Source organism: Odocoileus virginianus, chromosome 1 (assembly GCF_023699985.2).
Source record: "Odocoileus virginianus isolate 20LAN1187 ecotype Illinois chromosome 1, Ovbor_1.2, whole genome shotgun sequence".
Classification (NCBI taxonomy): domain Eukaryota; kingdom Metazoa; phylum Chordata; class Mammalia; order Artiodactyla; family Cervidae; genus Odocoileus; species Odocoileus virginianus.
This window is the reverse complement of record NC_069674.1, coordinates 26,052,248-26,066,192: the sequence shown is the minus strand read 5'-3', so window position 1 is coordinate 26,066,192 and position 13,945 is coordinate 26,052,248.

Genomic DNA, 13,945 nt, shown 5'->3' with positions numbered 1-13,945 from the left:
TGTCTATATATACATATATACCTATATACTCTAAACCTAGTTTTCTAATGAGGAAAACATCTTACATTGGTACGGCACATCTGTCACAATTAATGAACCAATATTGATTTATTATTAACTAAGGTCCATACTTTACTCTTTAATTTTGCTTATTTATTTAGGCCGTAACACTCAGCTTGCAGGATCTCAGTTCCCCACCCAAGAATCAAACCCAGACCTTTGGCAGTGACAGCATGGAGTCCTAACCACTGGACCACCAGGGAATTCCCCATAATTTTTTTCTAAATTTTTAATTAATGCCCTTTTTCTGTCCCAGGATCCCATCCTGAATATGTTATTACATTTAGTCATGTCTCCTCCCAGTTCTCCTGATTAATTCTCCTGGCTGTAATAGTTGGGATGCTAACTTCCACAACAGCTCTGCTATCTCAAACTCAACATCCATCCATAGCCCACCACCTAGACCCCAGAACTCATGAGCACTGGGAGGAAGTTCATAGGGAAGACATGGATCACTCAAAGTAATGCATGTAGCCTGAGCCAAACTGCACTGTTTATAAATGCCTACAAAACAAAATAACTCTTACTATGGTGTGTATGCAAGGTGGGAGGTATCTTGTCCTGTAAGAAACAGTATACAGCACAAAAAGAGGAATAGGAAATGGATCAGGAAAAAAGCCTTCACATGGCTGTGAAGGAAACATCAGAACACATGTTAGGCAGAGCTGCTCTATCAGTGGGACAGGAGGGAGGATGAGTAGCCTGAAAACCCAGAGCAAGGCCACCAGGGGGCAGAGATAGATGCTGCTAGTTCACACCTCCCATGGGGAGCAGGGACACAGGCAGCCTCCAGTGTTCCACTCCGAGAGTCTTCTTCTCCAATCAAATGCATAAACTGTGTGATGGGCCACAGGGATGTATCAGACTCACAGAACCCCTCCCCTGTGCCAAGAGGACCCACCCCCAACCCAAAGGATATTTGTTCCCCAGAACCAGAGATGCCTATCATGTGGAGACACCCTCGGCAGGCAGGGGGCATGAATTCTTTTCTGTGCTCTATTTCCATCAGCTCACCCTCCATTTTATCTCTATAGGGAATAGAATGGCCATCTCTCTCCTCCCCTGGAGCCAGGTCAGCCTCACAAGGTGATCATTCTGCTGACTGTAGTGAGGTGGTGGGGAAGGAGACTTAGAATATGCGAAAGAAAGGGGAAGCCACGCTGAGTCCTGGTGAAGGAACTGGGGGAAGGGGGCAAAAAACAAATAGAAAGTACTTCACCCATGTCTTCTTCATGGTCTCTAATTAGTCATTACCCATTTTTGCCTCCTTGACCCACCTATTTTTTTAGTAACTTTTAGAGATATAATTCACATACAAAACAATTCACTGATTTAAAGTGTACAATTCAAGGGGTTTTAGGGTTTTAATGTATTCACAAAGCTATTCAACTATCACCACTAATTTCAGGACATTTTTATCACCCCCCAAATAAACCCGGTACCCATTAGCAGTCACCCCCCAATTCTTCCCTCCCCACTCCCCAGACCCTGGCAACCACTAATCTGCTCTTGGTCTCTATGGATTTGCCTGTCCTGGACATTTCATATAAATAGAATCATATAATATGTGGCCTTTTGTATCTGACTTCTTTACTTAACATACTGTTTTTCAGTTTCTACCATAGTGTAGCATGTTATCAGTACTTCATTCCCTATTATGGTTAAGAAATATTCCACTGTATGGATACACTTCATTTTTTTTATCCATTTATTAGTTGATGGACATTTGGGTTGTTTCCACTTTCTGGCTATTATGAATAATGCTATTATGAACATTAGTGTACAAATGTTTCTACAAAAAGATGTTTTTAATTCTCTTGGATATATATCAATCTAGGAGTAGAAACAACTGGGTCATATAGTAACTCTATGTTTAACTTTTTGATGAACTGCCAAACCATGGCTGTACCAATTCTTTCACAACAGCAAGAAATAAACCTGCTATTTAAACCAGCATTCTTTGGGGTTTTAATGTGTACACAACTGGGCCTAGTTATTAATGGTACACTTGGCCATCAAGTCTTCAGAGTTTTGTAAATGGGTACATACAGTTTAACTGACAAGGTGTGTGTTATCTGCCCAATAAGACTGGGTGCAATTTGGGAATGAGGATCTTATCTTTCTGCATCTATCACAGAATCCAGCATGGTGCCAGACTCCACAGAATTAATTTAAAGCCTTCTACTTCTATGAGTCCTGAGAATTTCCTTTTTCTACCATTAGTCTGAGCTGCACCTTTTTAATTACAGGACACTGTATTTTCTGTTGAAATTTATTTGGAGAGACACTAGGTGCTGCTGGTTTCCCATGAAAAAGAATATTGCTAGGAATTATCCAGTAATATTGGAAGCCCTTATTACCAACAAGTTAGGAAGAACTTTGATTTTTCATTTTTAGCTTTTGCCAATTCTTTCCAGATAAAATATTTACAAAATATATAGTGTGTTAGGAAGAATAATATCCCCCCCCATACCAAGATATTCATGTTTTAATCTCCAGAACACGTTACATGACAAAGGGGAATTAAAGTTGCTAATCAACTGACCTTGAAATTGGAAGATTATCCTGGATTATCTGGGATATAACCACAAGGATCCCTTAGAATGGAAGAGAAAGGATGATGTGACTATGGAGAAAAGGCTCAAATCTGACATCACTTGCTTTGTAGATGGAGGAAGGGGACCATGAAAAAAGGAACACAGTCTCTAGAAACTGGAAAAACCAAGGAAACAGATTCTCCCATCAAGCCTCCAGAATGGAACACAGCCCTGCTGACACCTTGGTTTTAGCCCAGCAAGATCCTCTTTCAGATTTCTGACCTCCAAAGCTGTCAGGTGATTATTTTGTGTTGTTTCAAAGTCATCAAGTGTGTGGTAATTTGTTACAGCAGCAGTAGAAAGTCAATACATATATATATATATATATATATATATATATATATAAAATAACATTTTTCCCACCTCATCCTTTTAAAAGTATGACTATCCTTCTTAGGAAGACAGTGGGATGGGGGAGCCAAAGTGGGAGTTAGGTAACAGTTTACCAACATAGAGTTAATTTATCATTGTATTCTGTTATCTAGTATATGTGATGTCAGACATTAATAATAATTACATTTTATAGTACTTTATACTTTTCTAAGAACTTTAATGTACTGTTCAATTTGATCAGTGAGCAAACAAAAATCATCACAATAACTTTGAGAAGCTCTGCAAATTCTCTGCTTCCCTTTTTGACAGATTAAAAACAATGAGTCACAAAGAAATCCCAGAGACAGGTAATGACAAAATGAGCATTTTGCTTTCAACTCTTCCAGGGGTGGTTCTCAGCCTTTAATATCTTACTGTTTCAAAGAACTTGGGTCCAGGATACTAGAAACAAAAAGCCCACTTTCCTAAGGACACCCGGCATTCTGCTACCATACCTAGCACGTAGGGAGAGAGTTCAAAGACATTAAGTTAATTGAAAGCTTCTACCTTGGGCTTACAATGGCCTGAAGTCCAGGAGGCAGGCAGGTCTAGCTATTTCAGACTTCATATTATGTTAATATGATTTACAGTTCCCAGAGGCCTCTCCTCACTGACTCTCCCTCCTACCCAGCCTCCACCCTCCTCTGAACTCTGGCAGTAGCCTTGTTGGCCAGGGGTTTGCCGCTGTCTGACACTGAATCTCTAGTTTGAACTTATCCCTCTGGCCTGTCTTCCTCTGGATGCCAGAAGTAGAAAAGTCTATCCTGTTTGTGGCCACTCGAAGCCCAACTCTCTATACAAGTCAGACAGACACATCCTACCATTCATGTCACCTACATTCCCAATCTCCAACTGATGCCCCAGCTTCCACCTTCCTCCCTCCCTCCCTTCCTTCCTTCTTTTCCTTCAATAAATATTGAGGACACATCTCTTCTGTGTACTGCACAAGACACTTGGCATAAGGCGGTGAAGAGCAAGCCCACTCTTTAGCCTCTGACCCTGACACCTACAGGGAAATGCACACATACATTAAATAACAAATTCTGAAAAGGGGGAAACACGGGGCATCCACACTCAGTTAACAAGCAGACTGGCTCCAGCTCCCTTAATAAGCTTGCAGTTGGTTATTTTCAGCTTGGTGATACCACTCTCGAGGGGTATCATAGTGTAATGATTAAAGAACCTGGGCTCCAAAGCCACACTTCCTGGGCCCAAACACTGCACCTGCTCTTGTTAGCTATAGGCAAGTTATTTGACCTTTCTTTGCCTCAGTTTCCTCAGATGTAACAAGGATGAAGATAATAATGCCTCCTAAGGTATGATTAATGGTGATAAATTAATAGCACTGAGTCGCTCTTAAATCAGGTCTTTTGATACATGTAAAACTTGTATTATAAATATACTGTATTTTATATATATATAAAATATATATATATAAAAAATATATATATATATATTTATCTTAGCCTGGTATATATTAGGCTAAGATCATATGAAACAGCCATTGTCATAGACTGAATATCAGCAACTCCATATGTTTTAATCTTGGCAAAAGTTACATAGTAGTCACCATCTTTTTACAGAGCAGTGGGAGAGGGAAAGATGTGAGTGGCTCTGGAAGCCACAGAAGCTAGAAGAAAGGTGGCCTCTTCCCTCTTTAATCAGCACAGCCATTAAAACAGGTCAGAATGAAGGGTGGGAGGACACATGGAAAATGAACAGGTGCTACAAGACTATCTCAAGCAAAAAGCAAAACACCAAATTATAATGCAATACTGCAACAGCATAAAAGAAAGTATTCCTGGTCAGATATTGGAAGGGAGCATCAAAATGAAGACAGCTGGTGCTTCACATAGCCTGAAAACGCATGAAAAGCCTTTAAAAGCTTTTAAAAATCTTGTAAAGTGATTCAGACTTGATGGAGCTGACTACTCTCTCCATGATAAAGCTCATTTCTCCCTTGAATTCTTTGATATCCTCTGCTGGTTTTCCCCTGCTTTTCTGGTTGTCCCTCATCTGCCTGCGCTCTTCTGCTCTGCCTACTTTTTAGATGTTAATGTAAATATGTAGCGTTACATGTTGTTACACCTATATTACACTTACAGTGTTACATAATGTATTTTAATGACATCACTAATAAAATACTAAAGGGCTCCATCCTAGGGTTCTTGCTGTAGAAGAAACACACATGAGTTAGAGAATGGTAAGAAAAAACTGAGGGGAAATGGATTGGAATCGGAGATGTTGGTGCAAACTTGCAATGTTTAAACTGTGTATGTGTGTCTGTATAGCTACATGTGCATGTATATATGTATAAATAATATATATTTTCAAAGTCTATCTGCAAATACACCCCAGTAGCAATGAGCTCACATAGCTCCCAGATATTGGTTTCTAATACCAGTTTTCACAAACAAGAACCAGGGATCACCAGAGAAATAGTTGATTCCAAGACTGGGGCACAGAAACTGTAAGATGAGCCAAAAACATATTTTCAAGACAGAAAGTAAGGAAGTACTCCAAAAAATGATGGGAGTGTGTCACAAGAACATGGGAGTTTGAAGGGATTCTTACCAATCTGGGGAATTTGAGCCAAATTTGAGCCAAAAAATTAAGTAAAATAGCAAATTATAAACCAATGAGAAATAGGAATCCATCAGTCTAGTAATAAATAGATAAATAAATGTTAAATAAGTGATGGAGAAGGCAGGGCTGTCACTGAGAAAATGCCAAGGACCAAAAGATAAATGTGGTAATAGTGCTAGAGTTGAAAAATGATTGATTTTCAATCATCAAAGCAAAGATTGGGTTATCATCAGTTAAATTTAGGGGGGAAATTTTGATAAAAGCAGGATATCTGCATGGATTTAAAGTATCTCCTCAGATTATTAGCACTGAAGCTAAAATACTTGCTATACAGTGAAGAAATCATATACCTTGTCTGAATATCAGAATTAACATCACCAATGAGAAGCAGCAGATAATCTGCCTCTGGGAGTGATACCCTGAGAAGAGCATAGAAAACAAAGAATGTGGCTTACCATCCAGGTATGCAATGATTATGTCATCAGCCACTGCAGTCGCTGACCAACAATGCAATCCGGGAGGAATTCAGGATAGAAAACAGGATGAGGTGCTCAGTGCTTTAGATAGTTAGATGTTTATCTCAGGAAGAATCTTCATGAACCCGGATTCTTGCATCTTCCCATACATGGTAAAGCACTAAAATCAGTAACTGATAGCTTTTCCTTGTGATTAACAATAACCTTTTACCAAGTCATACGCTTGTTTGCACATACTTCCCAGCCAAAAATCAAAACTATACTGACTGCTCCCCTACCCCTCTAAAGAAATCGCCTCAGAACTACTGAGAGGCTATCTCCCAGACTATGGGCCTCGGTAAAACCCTGAATAAAATGTAAAGTCATAGCCCTTATATTGTACATTTGTCTTTCAGTCGACAATCACATCATTGATACAATATTTTGACAGGGAATTCAGAGCCATAATCTAATCATGAAGAAATGTCAAACTCAAAATGAGGACTCTTATATTTTAAAAAGTGGGGAGGGCTGTGTTCTCTTAAAATGTTACTGTCATAAAAGACAATGAAAAGGTGCAGAACTATTCCAAATTAAAGGAGATTAAAGAGACAGGATAACTAAACACAATATGTGATCCTAGACAGAATCCTATAATGGGGGTGGGGGGTTATACTATAAAGGAAATGACTGGGCTACTTGACAAGTTGGAATGCAGATGGTAGATTACAGAATTGTACAGATAGGTGTTACATTTACTGAAGATTATAACTATATTGTAGTCATTTAAGAGAATATCCTTGCTTTTAAGAAAAAAATCACTGGTAAAAGGTAAAGTGCCATGATGTATGCAATTTACTCTCAAATGGTCCAGAAAAAAATATGTATGTATGCATAGAGAGAGAGCACAAAGGAGAAAATTAGTGGAACACAGTGTGAACAACAGATGAGTCTGGGTAAAGGGTACATGATTGTTCTTGTACTATTCTGGACACTTTTCAGTAAATATGAGATTACTTCTAAAAATGTCTTCTCGAAGGGGATGGGTGTCACTCCTGGCTGACTTCTCTGCAAAATCTACACATCCTCTGTGTCATCACATGTACACCAGTGCCTGTCTCACACCCCAGACTCTCAAATATTCTTCTCTACTCCATGCTGTGCTCTTGAGTTCCCAAACTCTATGACAGTTGAGGGGCCTCTAACCAACTAGTTGGGGCAGTTAACATAATTTAAGATGGCTTGGTTAATGGAAAGGTTGAGAGCTCTGCATTTCAGCTCATAGTTATACACCATATATGATAACCCGTACATACAGACACAGCTCTATTTACATAACATTGATACTGGGTATAAAAATTCACTAAGGAAATCAAAGCATTGTTGTTCGATATGTGTGCATGTGTGTATGTGTGTGTATACACTAAGTCACTCAGTTATGTCCAACTCTTTACAACCCTATGGACTGTAGGCTGCCAGGCTTCTCTGTCCATGGGATTCTCCAGGCAAGAATACTGGAGTGGGTTGCCATGCCCTCCTCCAGGGGATCTTCCCGACCCAGGGAGCATCAGCAGGCAGGTTCTTTAACACTAGTGGGGAGCCCTTGCCATTCAATACTATCATGCAAATCCTCAAAGTTTATTGCCTGTTCTGAGAACTGCAAGTGTCTGCATTTTGTCTTTGTAAATGACCTCACGTGTAAATTCACCAAATAAATAATTTTTTTAAAAAAATGTTGGTCACTTCTCAGCTTTTAAGCTAAGACCAGTGTAAAATGTCCGCATTTCCAAACTTCTAGACCTCCCCCAAATGTGCCCTGAACTTAACATCCCCCTCCCTGAAGTCAACATCTTTCTTCTCTGAGCTGGGCACCATGCCCCTCCCAGCTGCTCAGGTTGGAACCTGGGAGTCACACCACCTAGGTCAGAATCTGGGGTACATACAGCAGCTGCTGGCTCTGGAGCCACGTTTGTTAGATCCAGCCCAGAGATATGGAAGCCTTGCATGCCACCCATTCAACTCAGTTCCTAGTTCCAATCTCAGGAGCCGCAAGTACCTCTGAAATCCCAGTTATCAAAAAATCTGACAAACATTGTTTCTAGCTGTTTCATCTCTGCAGTTCAGGAAGGCTGAATCAAAAGCAGATTACAAGAGATGCTGAATGAGTTAATCTACTATAACTGCCACACACCCCCATGCCCACTCGCAGTACCACCACCTGTCCATGCAGCTAACACCAGTCGCTGCTTATCTTTTGAAGCTCAACTGAAGGGTCACCTTCACTTTAGTTTCCTGATTCCTTGCAGACCAAGTTCAATGTTTCATCTTTACCTTCTAACCCTCCATTACAGCACTTGCCACCCTGAATTATAATCATTCACCTTTGAACCTATATCCTGTGCTAAACACTGATAGCGTGTATTCTGAGTGCCCAGCACAGCGCCTGCGACAAAGTGAAAGTTCACTCCATGTTTGCTGAACTGATGAATAAACAGTGATATATCCTCCATGCTCCAGGCTTCACCTACAAGGGCGTTAAAATTTAGGTCCATGAACACTAGCACCCATGGGAGGGAGTTACTGGTAAGTTATCCTTAGTCAGTTGAATCAATAGCATCATCCTCCTGGTTATCTCCCTTTTCAAGAGGCCCAGGAGCAGCAGCAGGAAAGAAGAGGGAAGGCTCGGGTATCAATAGACCCAGAGGGCACAAACCCACTGTGCACTCGATGCCCTACTCTGCCTGCCATCCAGCCATCACCTATCAGCCACTACCGGGTACAAAAGCTTCTATTTGATTATTAAGCCACAACCCATGATAAGATCAATTTGTCCTGTGTGGGTCTTTTTGCTCTTCTATGAAGGGAGTAGCCTACCAGGCAAGCTCCAATATCCCTTTCAGATCGGATATTCTGGGATTCCATAAATGCCCTGATGGGCTTGCACAATGCAGGCCTGTGGTCCGTGCACCCACCTATGTGGGATGCACTTCCCCATCTAAGCCACTAGTGAGGGGCAGATCACTCAAGCCCAGACTAATATTCTGAAGCCCTCCTTCATCACCCTGGATCACACCCTGACTCTTCACCATTATCATGACCGACCCACTCTTGGTGTCCAGCGCCCTTGTGGTATCGCAGTTTGGTTAAACATGCTGTGTGAACCCCAAGCAACTTCAAGGCAGGGTCTTCTTTTTTTTTTTTTTGGAAAAGTGAGAGGGCTGAAATGGAGAGAGAAGACAGAGATGGTTAGTGAACCCATGCTAGTTGCCAGATCAGCCTGATTCCCTCAGCCAAGTCTGCACCAAAACTTGGGAAAGATCTCAACGGTCATCTTTGCGGTTTGTACAGCATCTAGGTATGGCCTGTATCATGTGACGGCCGAATGGCCAGGGATTGCTAAAACGAGGACCCCCGCAGGAAGCTTCTGGCCCTAGGTGCCTCACAAAGTAAGGTTCATAATTGTTGAAAATTCTGTTTCCTTCCATACCCACGGGACTCACTGACTCACTGACCACCAGTCACACACAAGTGCTGACCAAAGTGCTGGAGAGGCCCCTGGGAAGACTTTTTTTGCCCAGTGAAGTTCCTTTTATTTTTACATTAGTACAGTTCAATTTATAAAGAATTTGCATATCTGTTATTTCATTCAGTTCCTACAACAACTGTGCTCATCGAGGCCAGGATAATAAAGTTTTCTCTGGGAAGACTTTTAAAGAGATAGCACCCCTCCCCACTCTTACCTCCTGCTAGACAAGTGTATCTTGTTGGTCCCTCTCCAGAAGTTGGGTGCTGGTCTGAAGGACCAAGCATCAACTCAGAAGAAAGAAATCAACTTTTTAATGACTAAATCTGGGAAGCAGAGAAAGAACAAAAGTTTCATTTGCCAAGAACTTTGCCACAACCATAAAGAGATGTGCAGGTGGAAGAAAGGAAGGTCCCTAATCCCCTTGAGAGATAAGGTAGTGGAGCTGCCTGTTCTACACCCCCCTCAAGTACAGGGGTTCCTTAAATACAGAGACACACTGCCAGAAGCTTCCTGCTGGGGTCCTCATCAGGAATAAGACCTCAGGCCCAAAGTTGGGCTCAGCATCTGAGTATCAGGGCACTTGCCTCATCCTATAGCCTCCTTTTCTCAGTCTATCTTCCTTCCTGATGGGACCAGGATGAACATCCCCAAATCCTCTAACAACCAAAGGATGCTAACGTACCTAAAGTCAATTCTAGTTATATTCCCAGAGACCTAGAGCAATGGCACATCCACTAAAATGCCTAAAAACTAGCAGTAAAATAGCACAGTGGAAGAATGCAATACTAGCAAAAATTAAATCTCTTACTCTGAATGGATAAGGTTGGTATTTTCAGTCTTATGTTCATTCATTCTGCTGTTTATTAAGCATTAAATATATGTGCCAAGTTATGAAAAGTCCTGAGAGTGCGAAGATGAACAGGACTTGGACATGACAGTGAGGGGGTCTATAGAGTAGTTGGGGAGACAGAGAAATCAATTTAAAATCAAAGTACAAGAAATGACTGTGTTCAAGGCTGTATGAATAAAGTGTTGAAGGACCTCAGGGAAGTGCCTGAGCATCCCTTGGTATGGAAAAAATCAGCATGGAGTGATGCTTTAGCTGAGTCTGAAAGGACAGGACCACACTGCAGAGGGCTGGAATGGGGCGCCAGGAGGGACTTTGAAGGTGGAGGAAACAGTGTGTCTAAGGATCCTGCCTTTGGGAAATGTAAACCCAGTGGGCAATACAATGTAGGTGGTTAAAACCGACTCAAATAACTTTGGTCTCCGGATTCCTTCAAATCTCCTCTCGCTGGCTAAGTCTCCAAAGTGGGCAGATATCCCAGGGGACAATTTCTTCCCTTTATTTAAATCAGTTTTAAAAATGAAGCCTCAGACTGGGTAACTTCACACCCTTTGGGTGGGTGTCCTTGCCCTGGCCACCTGTATAGTCCACAGGTGTTGAAATAAAGGTAAGACAATGGACCTGACTCTAAATACTAACCCTCAAAATACTTTTGACTATATGGACAGCACAGCTTCAGCTAATAAAAAATTTGCATGTAATTTGCATTTAAAACCTTACATTCATGTAAGCTGGTATCAGTCTTCAAATTCACTCTCTCAGATACAAAAGAGAGGGTTTCATCCCTCAGTAGCAGCCCACAGGGATGGACAAATTTACACTGAACCAGAGATGGTCTCCCTGCTGAAGTCAAGGGGCAGGGTTTACCCATGAGGGTCATTGGTTTACAGGTGGCCTTTGCTCTTCTGGGCTCCCTGCCCTATGGGTTTCTCAGAATCATTGTTATTTAGGTGACTTAGGAGATCTGGGTCCCAGGAGAAACAGCTGTCACTGCTGAAACTCACATAAAACTGTATGGTAACAAAGAGTCTATTTCACAACTTTCAGTGTGAAAGAGCTCTGCAGTTAGGAAAAAATGAGGCTCCGTTGAAATTATGAGGCAGCTGGTTGCCAATGAAGAAAAGACCACCCGGACAAGGACCCTTCCTTCCCAGCCCAGGCCAGAAACACAGTCCCCTGAACTCCTCGGTGGGGACCACAATCGAGGATTCCACATTTCTCTTTGCTGAGAGGCAGTAGAGAGGCAGAAAGAGCTGGGCTGCTTGGTTCAGATAAACAGGTTTCAATCCAGGTTCTGCCATCCCTGGCTCTGGACCTTGGGCAATTTATCCTGCCAAGCCTCCATTTCCTCATCTGCAAAACAGATACGCTTTACAAGACTGTTGCAAAGATCAAGTAAAATAATGTAGGGGAAGTGCTAGCAGTCGACTTTAGTGCAAGCCCTTAATATAAGACCGTCATTTTTCCTTTGTTTACAGCAACGTTTGTGGTTAAGAAATCAAGAAGAGCTCAGTCTTAACTCCCAATTCTGCCAATTCTTTGCAGGGGGGAAAAAAACCTAACGTGGTTCAGCACCTACTTTGTTTCAGAAACTGTGCTGCTTCTTTCTATACTTACTTTCTTTATAACTGAAAATGTAACCCTGAAATAAAGGTATTATTAATTCCCATTATAAGAAAGTTAACTTCAGAGAGATTAAGTAATTTATGACTTAAAGACTTAAATATAAGACAGGATACTACAAAACTTCTAGAAGAGAACACAGGCAAAGCATTTGGGGGCATACATTTTAGCAATATTTTCTTAGTCTCTCAAGGCAATAGAAATAAAAAAATATATATATATATATATATATATAAACAAATGGATCCTAATCAAGCTTGTAAGCTTTTTCACAGCAAAAGGAAATCACAAACAAAATGAAAAGACAACCTATGGACTGGGGGAAAATATTTGCAAATGATGCAACCAAGGGCTTAATTTCCAAAATATACACAACAGCACATATAACTCGACAACTTTTGGCTATATAGACAGCACAGCTTCAGTTAATAAAAAAATTGCATGTAATCTGCATTAGTGGTAGCAGTCTTCAAATTCATTCTCTCAGATATGACAGGGTTTGGTCCCGCAGCCCACAGGGATGGACAGAAACCTATAATTTCAAATGATACGTGCATCCCAATTGTCATTACAGCAATATCTACAAAAGTCAAGCCATGGAAACAACTTCTATGTCCATTGACAGACAAATGGATAAAGATATGATATACATATACATACAATGAAATACTTAAAAGTGAAAGTGTTACTCGCTGCGTCATGTCTGACTCTTGTGACCCCATGGACTGTAGCCAGTCAGGCTCCTATGTCCAAGGAATTATCCAGGCAAGAATACAGGCGTGGGTAGCCATTCCCTTCTCCAGAGGATTCATCCTGGCCCAGGGATTGAACCCAGGTCTCCTACACTGCGGGCAGGTTCTTTCCCATCTGAGCCACCAGGGACACATCCATAAAGAGAATGAAATAATGCCATTTGTAGCAACATTGGTGGACCTAGAAATTACATTAAGCGAACTAAGTCAAACAGAAAAAACAAATATATCATCACTTGTATGCAAAATCTAAAAAATGACACAAATAAACGTAATTTACAAAACAGAAACAGATTCACAGACATAGAAAACAAACTTGATTACCAGAGGGGAAAGGAGGGAGAGGTATAAATGAGCAGTTTGGGATTAACAGATACAAACTGCTACATTATCAAACAAACAACAAAGTCCTACTGTGTATCACAGGGAACTATATTCAAGAGATTCAATATCTTATAGTAAACTATATGGAAAATATTCTGGAAAAGAATATATATATATAATAAATATAAATATATATAATACATATAATTTTATTATATAGAAGATTCCCTGATAGCTCAGTCAGTAAAGAATCTGCCTGTGATGCAGGAGACCTTGGTTCAATTCCTGGGTCAGGAAGATCTGCTGGAGAAGAGATAGGCTACCCACTCCCGTATTTTTGGGCTTCTCTTGTGGCTCAGCTGGTAAAGAATCCGCCGGCAATGCACAGACCTGGGTTCAATCCCTGGGTTGGGAAGATCCCCTGGAGAAGGGAACGGCTACCCACTCCAGTATTCTAGCCTGGAGAATTCCATGGATGTATATATAGTCCATGGGGTCATGACTAAGTGACTTTCACTCACTTGTATTATATAATAAAGGAATATATATATATTATATATATGCATCACTTTGTTGTACATCAGACACTAACACAACATTGTACTATACTTCAATTAATAAAAAAGAATGATCCCAGTTCTAAAGTTAGCAGTCATCTAGAAGCAAGGGGACAGAACACCTTTACGGTTCTTATGAAGAACCAGCATTGCCTGTTTAGCATTATTAGTGTAGAAACTTGGGCTGCAACTTATAGCTGGAGACTTTCTCTCCATTTGAACCAGCACAATTCAGCCAAGAGATCA